Raw genomic sequence first — 23,176 nt, forward strand, 5'->3', positions numbered from 1 at the left:
TTGCCATGATCAGAAAAACAATTTCCTACTAATAATAAAGGCAATTATCCTATTACAATAAATCACATAGCACATTTCCTCCTTTATGGTCAGTCATGTACAATCATTTACTAGTTAACTTGTTAACTACCATTAATGCATCAAGGTGCCAGGCTAGAGACGCAAGACCTGGGCCGTTCCCAGGTCAGGGAGGCACAAGGCATTCCTTGCGCTCAGTGACTGTGCTTCTGCAGTCAATTCACATACCTGAGTTCAGCCCACAGTCACCATCTCAAGGGGCTCAGGCCGACTTCCAAGTTCCACGTGCAGAAGGGAAAGAGAAGCATCACCATTGCTTTCTCCTCCACACTTCTCCTCCACATTTCTCCGCACTTCACCTGAGGTACAATAATATTGCTATTGTAGAATCTAAAGACAAAGCAAATCTGAGCTACACAGTCCTCTGAAAAAATATCTAAAATATATGTACAGATATGAGGCCCAGGATCCCCCAGGCAGTGCTGGAGGACCATGCATCTGGAAATAGAACTTGGGCCCAAGGCATAAGCATGCGAAGCATGAGATGCAACCCCTAAATAAAACAAATACATGCAGTATGAGACATCAGTTTATACTTCATTGCCCATATCCTTAATGCCTCCCCAAGTATGTATATGAATAGATTTTTGTATAGGATTCTGAGGTGGTTAGAGAAAAAAACAGCCACTAAAACCAGCAGACTTTCTCATTCTTGCATTAAGCATTCATTGTATCACTGTATCACTGTCATCCCCTTGCCCATCAATTTGCCGGAGTGGGCACCAGTAACGTCTCCATTGTGAGACTTGTTGTTACTGTTTTTGACATATTGAATACACCACGGGTAGCTTGCCAGGCTCTGCCATGCAGGCATGATACTCTCAGTAGCTTGCCAGGCTCTCCGAGAGGGGCAGAGGAATCAAACCCAGGTCGGCCGTGTGCAAGGCAAATGCCTTACCCGGTGTGCTATCACTCCAGCCCACATTAAGTATTAAGAAGGGGAAAAGAAGAAGTTAGATGAGTCTCTTAGAGATTTGTCTGGGAGATTAGAAGAAGCAGATGGAGAAATCCTTGAGGCCCAGTTACTGGGAATGAGAATGTGGGAAAGAATTTGAAAAGAAAAAAAAAATCTTGTATGTTTAATTAAACAAACCATATAAATCAAAAGTGGAAATAGAGCTGCCAAAAGGAGAATATGCAGTCTTGGAAGGAGAAGCTGTTTCTTTTACTCTGTTGCCTTACCAAAGAGGGGGAAAGCTGGTTTGGCAGAATTTCTAAGGTTTCAGAGTTTTTAGCTGAAACGTTTTTTCCAGAACTACCCAACAGTAGCTTTTATGCATAAAATGTTGTCTTGCATTCTTTAGCATCTTAATCATATTTAAACCAGAAGAGTAGAAAAAAATTTGGAACCATGTTCTTCCCTGTGTAATGCGCCTGTTCTATGCCATGTGCATTGAGATTGCAGTTGTTTCTGAGGAGTAATCACAGGGCTTTTGTTGCAGAAAAAGAACAGGGACCATATGCGTTGTACTCCAATATGTCATCTGTCACTATCTTCCTGGGAAGAAAAATAGCCTGTGAGAGGCTATAAACAGCTTGTACAACCACAATAGGAGCTTTTTTGACAATCAAGAGCTTAAACAAATATTCAGACGAGATACAAGAGCAAGCCAAAGGATCTGACTATAATTTTCTGAGGCTTGATTTATTGGTGTTCAAAATTGGAGTTACCTTTTCTAACGCATCTTCTAGTCTGCTACCTCCCTTTCTACTGTGCTAGTATCTCTGAATCCTTTTCTTACCGATATGTTTATACTAGATCAAATCAACGATTCAACTGTACTTTCTAATTCAGAAAGCAACGATTCATACTATTCTATACCTCTCAAATGCTACACCCTGACTCCCACAAAAGCTAAAGTTCCTATCTCAAAACTAGATATTTGGAATTTTAAAGACCACAGTCTTTTACAGAACTAACTTAATTTTCTTGTTTATTTCACTATTTTTTTACATAATATGAAAATATAAACCTGTTGTAAAAAGAATTCCAATAATAATAGTTTGGATAGGATTATTTATAAGAGGAGAAAAGAGGGGCATATTATCATAAAGTAAAAGATAGGAATTATATGCCCCAAGATCTCAAGAAGGGTAATGGGGAATTCCGAAGTGGGAAATATGAAGCATACTGCCTCCCCTATATATTGTTTTATTGAGAAAACTTTTAGTAATTCAGGCAGAAGTCTTCCAGACCTCCTTCACTGCTTATGAAGATCAAAATTGTATACATATTTCTATATGTTTTAAGAGATTAAGTGAGATAATAGTTTTTAGAACCTATCTATGGAGTTTAGTTTTCAATTGAGTCCACCATGTGACTACAGGGTTGACAATTTTGATCAAACCCCCAACATACACCCATCTAGGAAGGGAAGAGAGTATCAAGAGATTCAGTAGACAATGGTCAATGACTTAATCTACCATAATTATGTAACAAAGTTTCCACAAAAAAACTAAAGGAGTGAGTTCAACGGGTTCTGAGAGTTTCTGGTGGGTGAAACCATAGAGGTTCTGGAAGAACAGCAATACTAGAAAGATTATGGATGCTCCCTGACCTTCTACCTTACTTTGCCCTATACATGTTTTGATCTGGCTGTTGGTTTGTATCCTTTAATATCTTTTGTACTAAAATGGTACTCTAGTGAACAAATGGGTTTTCTGAAATTTTTGAGGTGATCTAGCAAATTAATCAAACTTACGGAAAGGGAGTAGAGGGCAACTATGATTTATACCTAGTAGGTCAGAAATACAGGAAATAACATACTTCTGGCTTTCATGTAGAGGGCTGTCTTAAGGACTGCCCCTTTACATGTGGAATTTAGTACTTACTGCAAGTAGATAGAGAAGGGACCACCAAGTGAAGGATGCTTGGAGGCCTCGCTGAGGCCTCTCTGAGGCCTCCAAGGATGGGAGATGCATGCTGAAAGTAGACTATAGACCGAACATGATGGCCACCTACTACGTGTATTGAATCCATAACACCCCAAAGGAGAGAGAGAGTAAAACGGAATGTGCCTGTCACAGAGGTGGGGGGATGGAGGGGGTGTCAGGAGGGATACTGGGAATATTGGTGGTGGAGGATAGGCACCGGTGGAGGGATGGGTACTCGACCATTGTATAACTGGAATGTAATCACAAAAGTGTGTAAGTCTGTAATTCTATTTCACAGTGTTTCATTTAAAAATTAAACAAAAATGAAAACAAAAACAAGTAGACAGCACGAGTTGGGTTAAATTCTAGGATAGCCTATAGGTATACAAGAATTATTTGTTGGTGTAGGGAAACTTGCACACATGAGTATGCACATACACACATGTGTGTTAGCATTTGGCCCAGTAATCCAAGAAAACTAATACATAATACATATGGGCCAATCACTCTACTATGCACTTTACAAAAATTAAATCATTACAATTTCGTTATGCCCATATCACAGGTAAGAAACCTAAAAGCTGAGATGCAAGAAAGGAAAGTATGAAGGCAAAGTTTCCATAGTTTATAAGGGATGAAGCAAACTTAGCAATTCAGTCAGATTCTAAAGCCCATGCTGATAATTGTCGTACAAATGGTGTATTATCAATACCAGTGCTTCTGTTTCAGTAATGGTCAGCAAACAGTTGTTGAGTGTTTTGCAGTATAATTGAATGTCATAGCAACTGCACCTAAGAGGTGACTTTTAATAATATTCTTCCATTCACAAATTTGCTGTGCTAATTTTGACAATCCCTTTAATCTCTTCAAGCTTCAATTTCAGAGCTTTCTCTTTTCCCAAGTCCCACATGTCTAACCATCTTATTGGTATTGAGGTTGAAAATTATTTACTTTGGTATAGTCCAATCAACTGCTCCGTAATCAGAATCAATGATAATTGAAACACTCAGGAGCCAGGGAGATGGCTCAAAGCACTGGAGAGTATATTTTTCCTGCTCGAGCTCCGTGTTCAACCCCCAGAACTACATGTGCATATGTGGAAAGGAGTTCAGAGTACCTCTACTGAAGTAGTTCTGAGCATCACTGGATGTGACCCTATTCCCCCAGAGAAAAAGAAAACACAAAATCAATTTTAAAGTGGTTGGTTCTATATTTCTTGTTCACAGAGCTTACTACAGATCTCAACAAAACAGCTTGCTCACAACAGGTCCTTTTCTGGAACCACAGAACTGTCAGGTGAGAGCATAGAAAACAGCAGGTGTACAAGGAGTGGATGGAGGAGGAAAGAAGTTTTCCTATGATGAGCAAGAAAAGTTAAAACTATTGCCTACATAATCCTTTCTTCAGAAAAAAAACACCATGACATCATCTTTCATTATGGAGCTTTTTAAGTACGTGGTTTTATAACATTACATTGATTTTTACAAAAGCACTATATCACAGATATTTCTGTAGTTTGAGTCAAAGTTTATTGAGTACCAAGTTACTTCACAGAAAACTAATTTACTAGTTCTAGTGGGCAATATGACCAGAAAATAGTTGAGGATATTACTATTTTTTTAAATATAGTCTTCCCTTTACTTCCCTCCATCTAAGTGTGTGTATGCTGTCATTGTGTAAATGGAAAATAATCCTGATTTATTATGTTCTTGCACTGTATCTCAAAAGTAATTCTCAACCTGACTGGACTTAAGAGGTTTCTTTTTTTTATATTTATCCAAGCCAAGGTGTACAAAAACAAAAGAAATATATTTAGGATAAACAAAAAAAGTAGAAAATAGAAACTGCTTACTAAAAAAGGTAGATAGAAAAGTATAAGGGGAGAGTCTGAGATGAGAAGAGAAAAGAAACAGAGGCAAACAGCAATAATAACCAGAATACATGTAGAAACTGTTCTCTTAAACTGTGGGTTGTGATCCCATATGGGGGCAATGTAATTTTAAAAACTTGTTTTAACATAAATTTTAATGATTTGTTAAATATTTCATTTTATTACCTATTTTTATACCTATTGTGTATACCTATATATCTGGAGTCACTCGAAAAGTTTCTCAAGCAAAGGGATTGGAAGTGGAAAGTTTAAGTAGCCCTGATAAAGAAAAGTGAAAATAAATTCTATTACATTAATTATGTTGCCAAATTTCAGTAGCTTGAAATTGTGTATTGAAATCCATAGACTGAATTAATCATGAAATAAAACCCAACCAGTTGTAACTTTCAAAATGATATTTGATGTTGATGGAATGTAAAGAAAAAGGAATATGAAATGTGATGTTTAACTAAATAGACTATTAAAGGCATCCTCCCAACACCCGTTCCCTACAAACACCAAACATACATTCTTCTCCTGTGCACATAGAATATTTTTGTTCTGTTTGTGGCTACACCCAGTAATCTCAAGGGCTACTCCCAGCTTAGTTCTTGGGAAGCACTTCCTGTGATGTTTAGGGTTTCATATGGTACCAGGGATCGAACTCAGCTTACTTCATGCAGAGCATGTGCTATTGAACAATCCCATTGGCCCACATATAGAACAATGTTGAGGATAAAGCACATGTTGAGAAATTAAACAAGTCTCAATAAAGTTATGAAAGTTGAAATATCAACTATATTTTCAAATAATCCATAGAAAGCAAGTTGGAAAAGACATATGGACATATTATTAAATAACTATTAGATCAACAAGAAAGTAAAAATGTATATTTCTAAGTTTTGTTAACAAGCTAGAATGAAAACATCATAATAAAATCATAATAAAAGCAGTACTAAAAGAAAAGTTCATAGTATATGGGCTTATATTAGAAAACAAGCATCACATGACGAAAGTAGATAATGGACCGAACATGATGACCTCTCAGTGTCTGTGTTGCAAGCAATAATGCCCAAAAGTAGAGAGCATGGGGAATATTGTTTTCCATAGAGGCAGGGGGAGGGTAGGAAAGAGAGGGTATACCTGGGATATTGATAGTGGGGAATGTGCATTGGTGGAGGGATGGGTGTTTGATCATTGTGAGATAGTAACCCAAACATGAAAGCTTGTAACTATCTCACAGTGATTCAATAAAATTTAAAATACTTAAAAAAAAGAAAACAAGCATCAGTTTAAACAATCTAGACTCTCATCTTAAGGAAGTAGAAAAAGAACCAGTGAACCCTAAGCCATTTGATGGAATAAAATAATAGAAATTTTGCCAAAAATGAAATAGAAGTTAAAAAATAATTTAAAAGTTCTTAAATTAAGAACAGGCTCTCAAAAGATTCAACAAGATTGGCTCATGAAGAATAAAAATTTTTAAAGTTACAATAAATAGGGGATGGAGCAATAGCACAGCGGGTAAGCCTTGCACGCAGCCAACACGGGTTCGAATCCCAGAATCACATATGGCCCCTGAGCAGGGGTGATTCCTGAGTGCAGAGACAGGATTAACCCCTGTGCATCGCCAGGTGTGACCGAAAAAGAAAAATAAATAAATTAATAAAAATAATAATAAAAGTTACAATAAATAGAATCAGAAATGAAGGGACAATATTACAACAGAAATCTAAGCACTGCAAAGGATTATAGGAGGCTACAATGAACGATATTTATTAAGTTGGAGAACTTAGAATAAATGAAAAAAATCTTTTTTTGTTTTTTGAGTTACACCCAGCAATGCACAGGGGTTACTCCTGGCTCTGCACTCAGGAATTACTCCTGGCGGTGCTCAGGGGACCATATGGGATGCTGGGAATCAAACATGGGTCAGCCGCGTGCAAGGCAAAAGCCCTAACCGTGTGCTGTCACTCCAGCCCCAAAATGAAAAATTTTTTGCACCATATACTCCCAAGGACTGAATTGGGAAGAAATAGAAAATTCAAACAGACCAATTAGAAGCAGGGAAATTGAATCAGTAATCAAATGGTTTCCCCGAAAGAAACTCCTTTATATATAACTTCAAAGGAGACTTAATAGCTAACCAGCTCAAACTCTTAAAATACTTAAAACAAAATTCTTCCAAATATTTTTATGACACCATTAACCTGATAACAAAAGCAGGAGAAACATCACCACACAAACACACACACACACAAAACCTGCAGTTCAGTATCCATGGTGTATCTCCATGCAAACATCCCTAACAAAATAATAGCAAACTGAATCCAACAATGCATTAAAAATTTCACACAGTATGACAAAGTGCAATTTATTCCAGGGATATAAAGAGATATCAAATTATGCCATCAATGTGATACAGAAAATTGACATAAAAAACACAAAACCCATATGATCACCTCACTACATGCCTCAAAGAAGTCTTTTGGTAGCAAATCTTAGGAAAAAGAATATGGGAGGAATCACCCTCCCCAACCTCAATCTCTACTACAAAGCGGTAATAATTAAAACAACATGGTACTGGAACAAAGGCAGAGCCACAGAACAATGACACAGGGTTGAATATCCTGACACACACCCTCAAATATATGATCATCTAATCTTTGATAAGGGAGCAAAAAATTTAAAAATGTGAATTGGAGCAAGGAAAGCCTCTTCAACAACTGGTGCTGGCAAAACTGGATAGCAATATGCAAAAAATGGGCTTAGATCTCTACTTAACACCATGTAAAAAAGTCAGGTCAAAGTGGATTAAAGATCTCAACATCAGGGGCTGGAGTGATAGCACAGCGGGTAGGGCGTTTGCCTTGCACGAGGCCGACCCGGGTTCGAATCCCAGCATCCCATATGGTCCCCTGAGCACCGCCAGGGGTGATTCCTGAGTGCATGAGCCAGGAGTGACCCCTGTGCATCACCGGGTGTGACCCAAAAAGCAAAAAAAAAAAAATCTCAACATCAGACCAGAATCCATAAGGTACATGGAAGACAAGATTGGCAAAACCCTCCACGACATTGAAACTCAAGGTATTTTCAAAGATGACACACCACTGGCCAAGCAATTGAAAACAGAGATAAACAAATGAGACTACCTCAAATTAAGAAGCTTCTGCACCTCAAAAGAAACAGTGACCAAAATACAAAGACAGTCTACAGAATGGGAAAGGATATTCACCCAACACCCATCTGATAAGGGGTTCATATCAAGGTTATACAAGACACTAGTTGAAGTCTTCAAGAAGAAAACTCCCAACCCCATCAAAAAACTGGGGATGGAAATGAACAGAAATTTTCTCAAAGAAGAAATTTGAATGGCTAGAAGACACACGAGAAAATGCTCTACGTCACTAATCATCAGGGAGATGCAGATTAAAACAACAATGAGATATCATTTCACACCACAGAGACTGGCCCACATCCAAAAGAACAAAAGCAACTGGTGTTGGCATGGATGTGGGGAGAAAGGCACTCTCCTTCACTGCTGGTGGGAATGCCGACTGGTTCAGCCCTTTTGGAAAACAATATGGACGGTTCTCAAAAAATTAGAAATTGAGTTCCCATTTGACCCAGTAACACCAGTCCTGGGAATATATCCTGGAGAAGCCAAAAGGTATATTAGAAATAACATCTGCATTTCTATGTTCATTGCAGCACTGTTTACAATAGCCAAAATCTGGAAAAAAAACAGAGTGCCCAAAAACAGATGACTGGTTAAAGAAACTTTGGTACATCTACACAATGGAATACTATTTAGCTGTTAGAAAAGATAAAGTCATGAAATTTGCATATAAGTGGATCAACATGGAAAGTATCATGTTAAGTGAAATGAGTCAGAAAGTAAGAGACAGACATAGAAAGATTGCACTAATCTGTGGAATATAAAATAACAGAGTGGGAGACTAACACCCAAGAGTTGTAGAGATAAGTATCAGGAGGTCTGCCCCACAGCTTGGAAACTGGCCTCACATGCTGGGGGGAAAGGCAGCTGAGATAGAGAAGGGAACACCAAGTAGAGGATGTTGGGAGGACCCATTCGGGTTGGAAGATGCGAACTAAAAGTAGACTATAGGCCGAACATGAAGGCCACTCAATACCTCTATTGCAAACTACAACACCCAAAAGGAGAGAGAACAAAAGGGAATGCCCTGCCGCAGAGGCAGGGTGGGGTGGTGGGGCATGGGGTGGGGATGTCGAGAGGGATACTGGGATCATTGGTGAAGGTGAATGGGCACTGGTGGAGGGATGGGTAAACAATCACTCTATGATTGAAATGCAAACACAAAAGTTCATAAGTTTGTAACTGTACATCACAGTGATTCTCTAATAAAATTTTTTTAAGGTTATAGCAATCTACACAATGTGGTGTGGGACTAAAAGCCACAACATGGAACAATAGAATAAAATTGAGCTCCCATAAATACATCCTCGTTCTATTGAGAATAAGTTGAATGCAAAAGAGTTAACAGCATAAAATGGAAGAGTGAAATTCTCTTCAATAAATGGTGTTGAGAAAACTGATAGTAAAAGGGAAAAAATAAAATTGGACCACTATCTCACGCCATCCTCAAATATTTACTCAAAACAGAAGACTTAAATGTTAAACCCTAAATCATAAAATCACTTGTATCACTTGTCATCTCGTTGATCCTCGATTTGCTCGAGCGGGCGCCAGTAACACTTCCATTTGTCCCTGTCATGTGCTAGTGTAGCACAATGATATCTGCTCGCTCCAGGAACAGGAAGAGCCTTAAATCGTTCATTCAGGGTTTTGACAAAGAAGTCTGACCATCTCCTTGGTGGGTGGCCACGTGGTCTTTTGATGTCCCATGCAATCCAATCGGTAGCAGCTCTAGTAGACCTGGGCCCTACGAAAACAGGATGAGAACACTATTCGGGTATCCCAAAGAGGAATTGAAAGAGCTATGCTAGAAGTATCACGTTTCACTCAAGTGAGAGAAGAAATACGGTGTTCCGACCTCCGTCGATGGTCAGGAATCAGGGATGCTGTCTCATTTGCCAAGGCGTCGAATATCAGATGGGCCAGACACATAATGCGATTCAGAGATGACAGCTGGACTAAATCATAAAATACATAGAAGAAAATAGGCAAAATACTTTCATAAAATTAGCCTCAGTAGTATCTCTGGGGATCCAATATATTCTAAGGAAAAGGGAAACAAAAGCAAAAATTAACAAGTGGGATCATACCAAATGTAAATGCACTGTGAAAAGAAGCTATCACTAAACAAAAACACATCTACTGAATGGGAGAAAATAAACAGCATACATTTGATAAGGGGCTAATATCCAAGGTGCATAAACCACAAAACTCAACAGAACAATAACAGCAACAATAAAATAACAACCCCATAAAAGAATCGGTTAAAGTTCTGGAACTAGACAACATCAAAGAAGACATCCAGATTAACAACAGACACAAACAAAAATGCTCATTAAAGTAATAGATACCCTCACTCATATATGTAATAGAAAGAAACAAAGCAAGGTAATAAACAATGTATAGTGAAAATAAACCCTTATTCTTTGACCACTGAATTGAGCTCATCAAAGAGGAAGGGATTATGCTGAAAGGATTGGCACATGGCTGATGGGTGTGGTATGGTAACACTATTGCCCTAAAAGATAGAAACATGTACACTCTAAAACATAAATGCTACCTCAGTAAAAATAAATTTTAAAAAACTTCCTCAAATAAAATTTATAAGAAGAACTGGAGATAATGAGGATATGGGGTCAGGGTCCTCAGGCGCATTAGCGGTGTAGAACTGTGATATAGGTATTTACAGGCACATTTGCGATGTATATATATGTGTGTGTGGGTGTGTGTGTGTGTGTGTGTACATATATATATATATGTATATATATATATATCTGTCACTGTCATCCCATTGCTTATTGATTTGCTCAAGCAGGCACCAGTAATGTCTCCATTGTGAGACTTGTTGCTACTTTTTTTGGCATAACAAAGAGGCCACAGGTAGCTTGTCAGGCTCTGACATGCAGGTGAGATATTCTAGGTAGCTTGTCAGGCTCTCCGAGAGGGGCGGAGGAATCGAACCCGGGTCGGCCACATGCAAGGTGAACGCCCTACCTGCTGCGCTATCACTCCAGCCCTATATATATAAACTATGGAGCATACAATATTGCAAGCATGAGATTCAAACTGCTACCAAACTTTAAATTTCATCTGTGAGGGTTGGAGCAATTGTATAGCTCATAGGGTATTTGAATTACAATGGCAAATCTGAGTTCAATATCTGGCACCTTATATGGTCCCTCTTGCCCCAATAGAAGTAATCCCTGAGCTCCAAGAGTTAAGTCCTGAGCATCATGAGGTTTTGCCCAAAAAACAACAAAAAGAAATTATCCTGTGCAGGCTGCGGGGTGGAAGGAAACCTGAGGACATTGGTGGAGAGAATACAACACTGATGATAGAAAATTATGTTTATGAAACTCAACTATGAATAACTATTTAAATCACAATTCCTTAATATTTAATACAAATGAACATTTATAAAGAATAGGGAAAAATGATAAGGGAGTAATATAATCTATGGATAAAAGAAAATTAAATATAAGAACCCTTAGAAAAATTCCTAAGACACTTTCTTAATAATTCCTCTCCTTATGGAAAGAGAAGTCATATGAAATTGGCATAGTTGGTATGCTAAAACTTTGTGACACGTTACATAAGAATCATTAACCTTCTCAGGGTCAGAGCCCAGAACAGTGTGTAGGGTGTTTGCCTTGCATGAGACTGTCCCAGGTTCGATCCCTGACATCCAACATGGTCCTCTGAGCACGACCAGGAGTAATAACTGAGTGCAGAGTCAGGAGTAAATTGCTAGATGTGGCCCCCAAAACAAACAAACAAAATTATTAATCTTCTTAATATATATGGATGGTAATATTTATATAAATTTACCTGAAACTTCCTAAAATTTTAATATGTTCCAGTCAATTCTGGTCATTACTTTATCTCTCAGAAAAGTTCCTTATTATCATTTGCATTATAGTAAGATTTGTTCATTGTTTTCATTTTAATGTGTTTTACCATTTAGTGAATCTATTGTTCAATACTCTATAGTCCAAGAGATTTACAGGAAAGTACTTTTAAAAAGTACTAGATATATAGGTTTATCATAGAAATGACAATAAGAAATTTCAGAGTTAATTGAAAAACTAAACTTTTAAAAATTGTTGAGATGGAGATTTTATGCCTAGGACTAATGAACAACTGAATATGGATATAAGTTTTAATTGCCTTTAAAGCAATGTTTTGGGTTTTCTAGATTTTTTTGAGTTAACTGACCAATCAAAATATAGTAGTTACCTCTTTTTGTGAATAAAGTTAAATGCTAGCTCTTTTCTTTAGTGTCAAAGAAAGGGAAATGGAAAAACTCAGTAAATATTTTGATTTCTCATAGCAGTGTAACTTATTTGCAAAATACAGAAAGAAATTTTTCTTCTCTTGATGGCAGATGATTTGGATGCCGGTTGCTTACCAAGACTTTGAATAGAATGTCAGAGACTGTACTAACACAAGAATTAAGAAGAAACTTGGAATTGATATGGGGGCTGGAGAGCTAGTTTAGCAGGAAGGGTGTTTGGCTTGCACTTGGCCCACCTGGGTTTAATCCCCCAAGCTCCATATTTGTCCCCCAAGCACTGTCAAGAGAAATTACTGAGTGCAAAGCCAGGAATAACCCCTGGGCACCTCTGGGTGTGGACCCCTCAAAAAGAAAAAAGAAAAAGAAAAATCTTGGAATCCACAAAGAAAACTGCCTGATACCTTGCTTTCAGAAGTCCAGTCTACTAAAATGGAATGAATTTCCTTCAGCAGAACCAGAAATCTCAAGACCTTTTAGAAACCTTGAGTGAGAATAGAGAAATCAACATATAAAATAAATGTCACAGGAACCACTAGAAAAAGGAATTCTCTGGCTCTCGAGCCCCAAGAGGCCATTAACAGCTCAATTTTATTTATTTATTTATTTATTTTTAGATTTTTTTTTTATTTTTCAAGTGAGTCACCGTGAGAACAGTTATAGGGCTTTTATGATCGAGTCTCAGTCATACTATGCTCAAAACCCCATCCCTTCACCAGTGCACATGTTCCACCACCAATAACCTCAGCATAACCGCGTCCTACTCCCCCTCTGCTGTGTGGCAGATGATTTTCACTTTACGCTTTCCTCACTTTGATTATGTTCAATTTTCGACAGGAAACTCACTATCATTATTTGGAGTTTTTCCGAAACAGTCAGACCTGTCAGAATGGCGTCATTAGATTGTATGTTTTCTAATTGTTGGTAATAAAGATCATATGATGTTGCACGGTCTCGAAAGTGGCCGCCCAGATTTGGAATTCTGGTATTAAGCCCAGAGGTATTTCTGCCAGCAGCCGCTGCATTCCGAGATTGGTTTCTGTGGTGCTGGGATCATGGCTGTTCAGGAGCGGAGGAGCTGTTCATGGGTGACCGCTCGGGGTCTCATTTGGGCAGGAGGCAGGGCCGGTTCTGCCTCCCCCATCGCAAGATTCCGAATGCATCCTGTCCATCACTACAAACTCCTACTTCTCTGTCTAATTGGTTCTGAACAGTGGCAGTTGCCATGCTGTCCAGGGGGGAAAAGGCCAAGGGACAGAGACCTTTCCCCTCCTGGAGCTGCACAGGGCCGTAGCCTAGTTCAGAGTCCAGGAGTAGCTGTTGCATTTCTGAGATTGGTTTCTGTGCCTCTGGGAAAATTGACACCCGGGGGTGGCGGAGCCACCCCTGAGCATATTTTTTGTATATTAGGAAAGGTCGCATGGCCACATAAGCAGCCGCGTGGTTTGGAGATGTCCCAGTCCCGCATACCGGAGCCATGTTAATAGAAGTTCAGTGTTTCTGGGGCTCCATCTGGAGTAGGCATGTAACAGCTCAATTTTAAATTCCTTAGGACATGTTCTAGCAAAAAAAAATTAAAATAATATACACAATTTTCTCTATTCTTGGTAAATGATCATATCTATTAGAACCAGAATTAATTTGCAAAATAATTTTAGTATGATTATGTGTAGAATTAGAATGAAGACAACGGACAACAGGAAATCCCATTGCTTATTGATTTGCTCAAGCGGGCACCAGTAACGTCTCCATCGGGAGACTTGTTACTGTTTTTGGTATATCAAATACACCACGGATAGCTTGCCAGACTCTGCCGTGAGGGCGAGATACTCTAGGTAGCTTGCTAGGCTCTCTGAGAGGGGTAGAGGAACCGAACCCGGGTCAGCCATGTGCAAGGCAAATGCTCTACCGCTGTGCTGTCTCTCCAGCCCATTAGTATGAAGGTAGAGATAAAAATGTTGGGGATCCTGTAATACCACTTCTGGGAATATATCCCAAGGATGCAAAAGAGCACAGTAGAAATGAAATCTGTACCTATATATTCATTGCAGCACTGTTCACAATAGCCAAAATAAAGAAACAACCCAAGTGCCTTAAAACAGATGAATGGTTAAAAAAAACTTTGGTACATCTACACAATGGAACACTATGCAGCTGTTAGGAGAAATGAAGTCATGAAATTTGCTTATAAATGAAAAAACATGGAGAGTATCATGCTAAGTGAAATGAGTCAGAAAGAGAGGGACAGACACAGAGTGACTGCACTCATTTGTGGAGTGTAGGGTAGCATCACATGAGGCTGACACCCAAGGATGGTAGATACGAGGGCCAGGGGGATTGCCCCATAGCTGGAAGCCTGCTTCATGAGCGGAGGGGAGAAGGCAGATGGAATAGAGGAGGGATCCCTAAGAAAATGATGGCTGGAGGAACCAGTTGGGATGGGAGATGCATGCTGAAAGTAGATAAAGGACCAAACATTATGACCTCTCAGTGTCTGTGTTGGAAGCTATAATGCCCAAAAGTAGAGAGAGAGTATGGGGAATATTGTCTGCCATGGAGGCAGGAGGAGGGTGGGAAAGGGGGGGGTAATAACCGGGATATTGGTGGTGGGGAATGTGCACTGGTGGAGGGATGGGTGTTTGATCATTGTGAGACTGTAACCCAAAACATGAAAGCTTGTAACTATCTCACTGTGATTCAATAAAATTTAAAAAAAAATTTTAAAAAACATTTTTTGAGGTACTGATACTTACAATACTGTTAGTTTTCATGCATCCATCATTCCAACACCATACCCATCATAAGTGTATCCTCTTCCCTCCACCAGTGTCCTAGGGACCCCTCCAAACTACACCCCCTTCCATGTAAGCTCCGTTATATAAATAAAACCTCCAGTTCCAATAACTTTTACCATAAACATGTTTTTAGTAACATTTTTGTGGGCATCACATTATAGCTTTATTAATCATTTTGATAATTTTCGGGACTTTTTTGCTTTTCTTTTTATACCCATGAATTGAAATGTTTCCTGAATTTTCTAATATCTGGGTATAACTTTTCAAACCAACATTTTTAGCTTTTCTTTTTAACTTGAGTCCATTGAAAGCAGAGACTGTCCTTTTTTCTAAAACCGCACGGCTGGAGATGAAGAGCTGGATGTGGAATTCAGAGTGATCATAACAATTACTTTGCCTGGACAAACCTCAAGTTTTTCTTAATATCTGACAACTTTAGAGCTACTATAGCTATTGAGAACCTGTAAACTGAAAATACGTCAGACCTTGAAAACCCAGGAATTATCTTCATTGGCTGCCCTCAAACTCCTGATTGTATATTTCATTTACTCACAGTTTTAACCTAATTTTTCACCTAAATAGAATTTTCTCTTATTAAGCATAATATAGGCTTACTCTGGGGACTCGCATTTAATACTACTACATAGATTAGGACACAGCTGTTTAATTGTGCCCATTTAATCTCAGGACTGAGAGAATGGGGATTTATAAAATAGTTTAACAAATCTATTTCTAAGTAGTGAAAATTTTTGACAAGTTCCAAAATTAGAACTAGATGGAAGAAAAAAAATCTGTCACTGTGAAATATATCTTTGGCAAAAGTTCAAATTAATGTGAATACCCCTGAAGACTATCTTTGAAAGAGACAGTTATATGTAAATATTTAATCAATAGAAAAGGCAAGTTTTTTAAAAAAAAAATTTACTAGTGAATCACCGTAAGGTACAGTTACAGACTTAAAAACTTTCGTGCTTGCATTTCAGTCATACAATGGTCGAGTGCCCATCCTTCCATCAGTGTCCATTTTCCACCCCCAGTGATCCCAGCATCCCTCCCACTGCCCCCACCCCGTCCTCCCCTCACCCCACCTCTCCTCTGTGGCAGGGCATTCTCTTTTGCTCTCTCTCTCCTTTTGAATGTTGTGGTTTGCAGTAGAGGTATTAAGTGGTCATCATGTTTGGTTTGCATCTCCCATCCCGAACGTGTCCCCCTAGATCCCTTTACTTGGTGGTCCCTTCTCTATCTGAGCTGCTTTTCCTCCAGCATGCGAGGATGGCTTCTAAGCTGTGGAGTAATCCCCCTGGTACTTATCTCTACTGTTCTTCAGTGTTAGTCTCCCATTCTAATACTTTATACTCCACAAATTAGTGCAATCTTTCTATGTCTATTTCTCTCTTTCTGACTCATTTCGTTTAACATGACACTTTCCATGTTGATCCACCTATTTGTAAATTTCATGACTTCATCTTTTCTAACAACTGCATAGTATTACATTGTGTAGATGTACCAAAGTTTCTTTAACCACTCATCTGTTTTCAGGCACTCGAGTTTTTTCCAGATTCTGGCTATTTTAAATAGTGCTGCAATGAACATATGAGTTCAGATGTCATTTCTACTATACTGGGATATATTCCAAGAAGTGGTATTGCTGGATCAAATGGGAGCTCAATTTCTGATTTTTTGAGAAGCGTCCATACTGTTTTCCAAAAGGGCTAAACCAGTTGGCATTACCAACAGCAATGAAGGAGAGTCCCTTTCTCCCCACATCCGAGCCAATACCAGTTGCTTTTGTTCCTTTGGATGTGTGCTAGTCTCTGTGGTGCGAGATGGTATCTCATTGTTGTTTTTATCAGCATCTCCCTGATGATTAATACTGAGGGGCATTTTTTCATGTCTCTCTTGGCCATTCGGATTTCTTCTTTGAGAAAGTTTCTGTTCATTTCATTGCCCCATTTTCTGATGGGGTTGAATGTTTTCTTTTTGTGGAGTTCAACGAGTGTCTTGTAAATTCTTGATATCAACCCCTTATCAGATGGGTATTGGGTGAATATCTTTTCCCACTCTGTAGACTGCCTTTGTATTCTGGTCACCATATCTTTTGAGGTGCAGAAGCTTCTCAGTTTAAGGTAGTCCCATTTGTTTTTCTCTGTTTCCACTTGCTTGGCCAAGGGTGTGTTGGAAAAGGCAAGTTTTGAACCTATGTACTTTATCTACTTTCCATGGGAAGCTTCCTGTCTTCTATTTTCTTCTATCACATCATCCTTCTGTGAGAGCTGAGCTATTTAAAGAGGGCATCTAGGGGGCTGGAGTGATAGCACAGCGGGTAGGGCGTTTGCCTTGCACGCTGACGACCTGGGTTCGATTCCCAGCATCCCATATGGTCCCCTGAGCAAGGCCAGGGGTAATTCCTGAGTGCAGAGCCAGGAGTAACCCCGAAGCATCACTGGGTGTGACCCAAAAAGCAAAAAATAAATAAATAAATAAATAAATAAATAAATAAATAAATAAAATGAATTAAATAAAGAGGGCATCTAAGGAATGGATAAAAATGTTGTGGTATATGTACACAATGCAATACTATGCAGTTCTAAGAACAAAATTATGCAACTTGATACACAGCGAGCTAGCAAGAAAAGAACCAAAGGCAAGATAACAGGGAAAATGATCCACACAGTTGAGCTTGGGGGTGTTGCCTCCCCCTCCCTGCAAGTAGCATGGATTCTTGGCGGGAGGCAGATGGGTAATGGATGTGAATGTGAATTATGTCTACGAGAAATATTTTAATAGTATTGTAAACCCCTCCAAAATTTAAATAGCACTGTCATCTCGTTTTTCATCGATTTGCTCGAGCGGGCACCAGTAAAGTCTCCATGTGAGACTTGTTGTTACTGTTTTTGGCATATCAAATACTCCACGGGGAGCTTGCCAGGCCAAAATTTAAATAATCAAAATGAATATGCCTATTTTAAAAAGAGGGTGTCTACGATCACAACGTGAGTTATTTAAATTTTCAAAGTCTCAGAAGTATGCATATTATTAGTGAAAATTTGCTATTTTTTTCTTATTTTTGTTATTTTTCTCTTGACAAAAGAAATTACAATAAATAAAAGTCATGTTCTATAATTAATTTTAACATTTCCATCAGCCCCATTTTTATCATGAAATAATTCACTATGGTGTTTTTCTTTCCTGGTCAAAAAATCATTTTAAAATGCTTTTTGATAGAAGAGAATTTATCCCATACTTATGAAAAGCGCTAAATACCTGCATATTATAATTTAGCATTGATATTTACCCTTACTTCAAATTCATACTCATAACCACACAAAATCATAACCAAAGAAAACACAAATTCAAAACAGTCAACTTCTTATGAGATAGCTCTAAAACAATTTGGAGTTATGATATCAGGAAGGCTATTGCAAATCTGAGAAGGATATTACCAAGCCATACCTTTCCAAAAAATTTTAACAGAAGCCCTTCACGTGCCTCGAGTTGCAGAATACAATTTTTGTATGCCAGGCCCTGGGTTGAATTCCCTCTATCATATTTCTCCTATTACTCTTGCGGACTTAGGGCCCTCTGGGAGAGGCAACAGAGGTGACCCTGGTGGCCTATGGGCACCTCTAGGTGTGGCCCCAACAACAATAAAAATTCTTAATGTTAACACAATTATTTGCTAGCAGAGAAGATGTGAAATATAGCTTCACTTACAAAACTGAAATGTGTGGAGGCTGCCAAGGAAGAAAATAATTTTTGAAAACTACCCTTATTTGGAAATATTCAAGTTGTAGAACCACTATTGTTTAAACAAAAATCTCCTTTTGAAAATAAATCCTCCTAAAATATATTTAAAAATCTAATAGTATCCTATTCAGTTCTGTGATTTATTTGAAAACAGCTTAGGTCTCTTTTAAAAATGCAAAGTCTGCCAACAACTGTAAGTAGCTTCCTGTAGGCATTGTGATGTAGTGGAAAAGAGAATAGCCCCTGGAGTCTAGCAGACCTGCTTTTTTGAAGTTTGGCTGCACTCTTAACTAGTTGGGTGACCTTGGGCAAGTAACTTTATCTTCCCATGATTCATCTGTAAAAAGAATTAAATTTTATTAAATGAAAAACCATATGTGAAAGTGCTTGTTGAAAGCTATTCCCCTGCTATGCCTCAATGGAAAAGGAAAATTAGGTTATACATGGTTATTATGATAGAAGCTAATAAACAAATAGATTTCTCAGAATGTTCATGGAACTCTTTAGATGAGTTCTATAAAAAGCTTTGAAAAGATCAAAACAATGTTAGTCCAGTACAAAAGTGAAAACTAGAATGAGATACATTGAATTAATCTCTCATTTTTACTTCAAAATACTACTTTTAAAGTCCTTTTAGAGAGCTGGAAAGATAATACATCAGGTAGGGTGCTTGTTTTGCACATGGTCAACCCAGGTTCAAGTATCAGAACCCTATTATTGTCCATCAAACCCTGCCAGGAGTGATTCCTGAGCACAGAGCCAGGAGTAAGGCTTGAGCACAGAGCCAGGAGCAAGGCTTGAGCACAGCTAGATGTGGCCCCAAAACCAAAACCAAAAATCAAAACTAAAATCAAAAACACAAAGTCCTCTTAACATCATTGTTTTGTGAAAGTTGCTATAGAGACATAAAGGTATTTCAATAAGTTAGGAAGCCAGGTCAGGTCCAGAGTTGTAGTGTAGCCGGTAGGGCATTTGTGGACCAGGGTCCACCCCCAGGACCTACCAGCCATGCTTTCTGAGCACAGAGCCAGGAGTAACCCCTGAGCACTGCTAGGTGTGACCCAAAAACCAAAAACCAAACAAAAATTGCCAGGTCTTGCTATTTCTGAGGGAATTTTGAGAATGGTTCCAGTAGCTCAAATCTCTACAGTCTTTACCCTTTTGACCATAATATAACATTAGTTGAAGCACCAAAGCAATAGATGAAGTGACTGTAAAGAATGAATACCCTAGAGTCAATGGCAGAATGATAATGTAGTCAACTCTATTCAAAATAGAGTTAAAAAATAGAGCTTTTGCTCTATTTTTCAGAAGGGATCAAGCAGTGTGAGGTATCAAGTCAGAACTTTCACATGCAAATCACACATTCCAGACCTTTGGACTATCTCCTGGACCAGTTATCCAATAATTTAATGAAATCCTTTGGCTATGATGAAATAATTCCACCAAGTAACCTTGCTCTGCTCTAATTAATTGCTCCATTCTAATCAAGGGGTCAGGGAATTGTGGCACATAGACCAAATTTGAGCTGTTTTGTTTTTATAGTTTTATTGGAATTCAGCCATGCTTGTTGAACTCTGTATTATTATAGTTGCTTTCACACTACAAAAAGCAGGATTGAATAATTGTAACAGGGAACATGTTTCTTCAATGACTAAAATGATTATTCTTTGAACATACACAGGAAAGGTGTGCCAATCCCTACCAATCCCTATTCACATCCCACTTGCTTCCAAAAATTAAAGGGCAATATGTTCACCCTGTCCCTGGCATGTATTCATTTTAAAGGATGACTGTATGAACTCCATCTCATAGATTGACTTGGAGAAAATATTTGGAGAGAAAGAAAATCCTCTCTATGCACCATGCCTGTCTAAAACCAATCAAATTGGCACCTTTTACCTCCACCCAATGTGGGTCTGTTGCAAATAATGAGACAGACACATAAAGAGACAAACACAAATACTATTCAAGCTTCAGAGTCACCTGGGCAGCCCTGAGGGAGCTCACAAACTGGACATTTATTCATGACAACATTGCTCCCACACCCCAGTTTCCAACATGTGAGTTATTATTTAAGTTGACAGAGACAGTAAGAACAGTTAGTAAGCACGTCAACATTCAGTGGGTGCATTAAGAGCAGGGATAGTTTATACAGCCAATCAGCAGGCTTTCTTGAAGTATAGGGTAAGGTCATGACAATTTCCTATCCTATTTTTGCCTAATGTTGCCTTCGACATCTAAAAAAACACTAAGCTGTTCATTTTTGCCTGCCTGCTGCAACAACCTGAACTTTGTAAGTTGTCTATTAAGGTGAGGTGTGTGTGTTCTGGGGTTAGGGACACAAAATACGGCAACAGTGGTGGAGGGAATTTGTCACTGGTGGTGGGATTAGTTTTAAAATATTAAATCCCTAAACTCAACTATCAATGACTTTGTGAAACATGGTTCTTTAATTAAATAAGACAGTTTTGAAAGTCCTAAATTATTTTTCCCAGGGAAATATCCTTCCCCACCTTGGGGTTTTTGTTAGGGGGACAATCTCCCAAACTTGATCATGCTTATTCCCTTTTCAAAATAACCAACGTTAGTAACGTGTCTTCCTACATTAGAACATTAGACTAATATTGAATTTGGGGTAACTGTAAACCGCATTATTACAAAGGTGTGTGAAAGCCAATCTGAAGTGAGCAGGCTGGCTTTACTTCATTATTTTTACTATTTAAAAATAGTATAGGCAAAGGCAATATTGAAGTGGGGGCATCTGTCAAACCCTTAGGAGATTTGCTTTGAAATAATATGACTTAACACACTAGTTATCCACCATGCCTGGTAAAGTTTTGAAAACTTTGAGAATCACATCAACTGTATCTTTAAAAATACTAAGCAATGAACTGCAGTACTGCTGAATTTCATGAATCTGCCTCCCAAATCAGAAATGACAATCAGTCTGATTCAACACATAGCTCATCCTCTCAAATAATGTGGCCTGAAAGATAAGGAATACAAATGAAGTAAATAGCAGCTGAAATAACTGGAGGGAAAAGATATGGAAGACAGGAACAGGTCAAAATCTCTATCTGAGTATGTGAAGCTTCAAGATGAATCAAGCTACAAGTAATTCAAAAGCTATGACTCGGGTCAAAGGATCTTTGATATAAGAAGTTGGAGGAGAAAAAGTCAAAAAGATTAGTCTGGCGTTCTTTGTTCTCATGGACATGCTCCAAGGTAAATGTCAAACTAATGATAGTCTTGGTTTTTTGGTTTTATCATTTCTACACAAAAATAAAACAGTGTCCATATTTTCCCCCAACGCGTTACAGGTTTAAGAATATATTTTAAAATAAAAGTGATAGAGAGGAGATTCCTTTTCCAACAGAGTGCAAGCAAATACTAGCAAGGTTCATAGTAAGGGCACTGAGTAAGGGGGAATTCTAAATGAAAAATCAGTATGCCTTTAGAAACAAAGTAACATAATAATACAGTTTCATACATTTCACAGATAGCTTCTATCCAGTTCTAAATCTAGCGCTGCCCTTTGGTGGTAAAGACCTTTTGCTCTGTTTTTCTCTGAGAGAAAAAAAAAGAAATGTAATAAAATCTATTGTACAATAATGTGGTGACCTGAAGACTCTTCATTTCTAAAATGTGTAGAAGCATATCCAGGTATATGCTCATCTTTAGGCAGGAAAATAAATGGTTTTTACCATAGTCCCTGGGGAGTTCCTTGCAAGCTTATTTTGAATGGGAGAGGAATAACAAAGAAACAAAACAAGTCTCCAGGTACCCAGAGCCCCACATTGGGTCGGTAACTATTTTTGAAGAGACCAAGCAAAAAATAGCACCAGGTTAACAGTGATATATTTAATGGCACATCTGTCCTATTTATAGGCCTAGGGACCAGGACGACTCAAGTTGCCAGATCAGCATGTAGCCTTGAAGCTGAGTTAGCTACTTTCAAACAACCACTGACTGACACGTCTTGGATCATGTCCACCAGAAAGAAAGAATAAAAACTGAAGGGCTAATAGCAGAGCATAGGAACACCACTGAAATCCCCTGGCAGCTTGCACTCAGGGTCAATTTAGGAGTTCGGTTGTTTTAAAAGGCTCTCTCAACTCTGCATCGGACGTTTCAGCAGGCATCAGGAACAATTTCAAACTATATCTGGAAACAAGAGGTGCTTTTAAATTGTAAATTAGATCATGTTGACTCGCCTGTTAACTTTTTCACTGGCTTCCAATAACTTTCTCCCCCTTCTCTTCCCTTTCCTTTGGATCTTGCTGTCTTTAGCGCTGAGCTGTCTGGGGAGTCATTCACTAAACTGAGAAGTCCACAGGTTT

General features: G+C 38.5%; 1 long non-coding RNA gene across 1 annotated transcript in view; it reads right to left on the minus strand.

Annotated features, from left to right (window-relative positions):
• LOC129400019 (uncharacterized) overlaps positions 1–23,176 on the minus strand; it is an 89,979-nt gene that overhangs the window by 13,372 nt on the left and 53,431 nt on the right. The window contains exon 2 of the long non-coding RNA XR_008627368.1: positions 247–377. This is a non-coding gene — a long non-coding RNA (uncharacterized LOC129400019). The remainder of the gene's footprint in view (positions 1–246; positions 378–23,176) is intronic.

The sequence above is a fragment of the Sorex araneus genome, chromosome X (genome assembly GCF_027595985.1).
Source record: "Sorex araneus isolate mSorAra2 chromosome X, mSorAra2.pri, whole genome shotgun sequence".
NCBI lineage: Eukaryota > Metazoa > Chordata > Mammalia > Eulipotyphla > Soricidae > Sorex > Sorex araneus.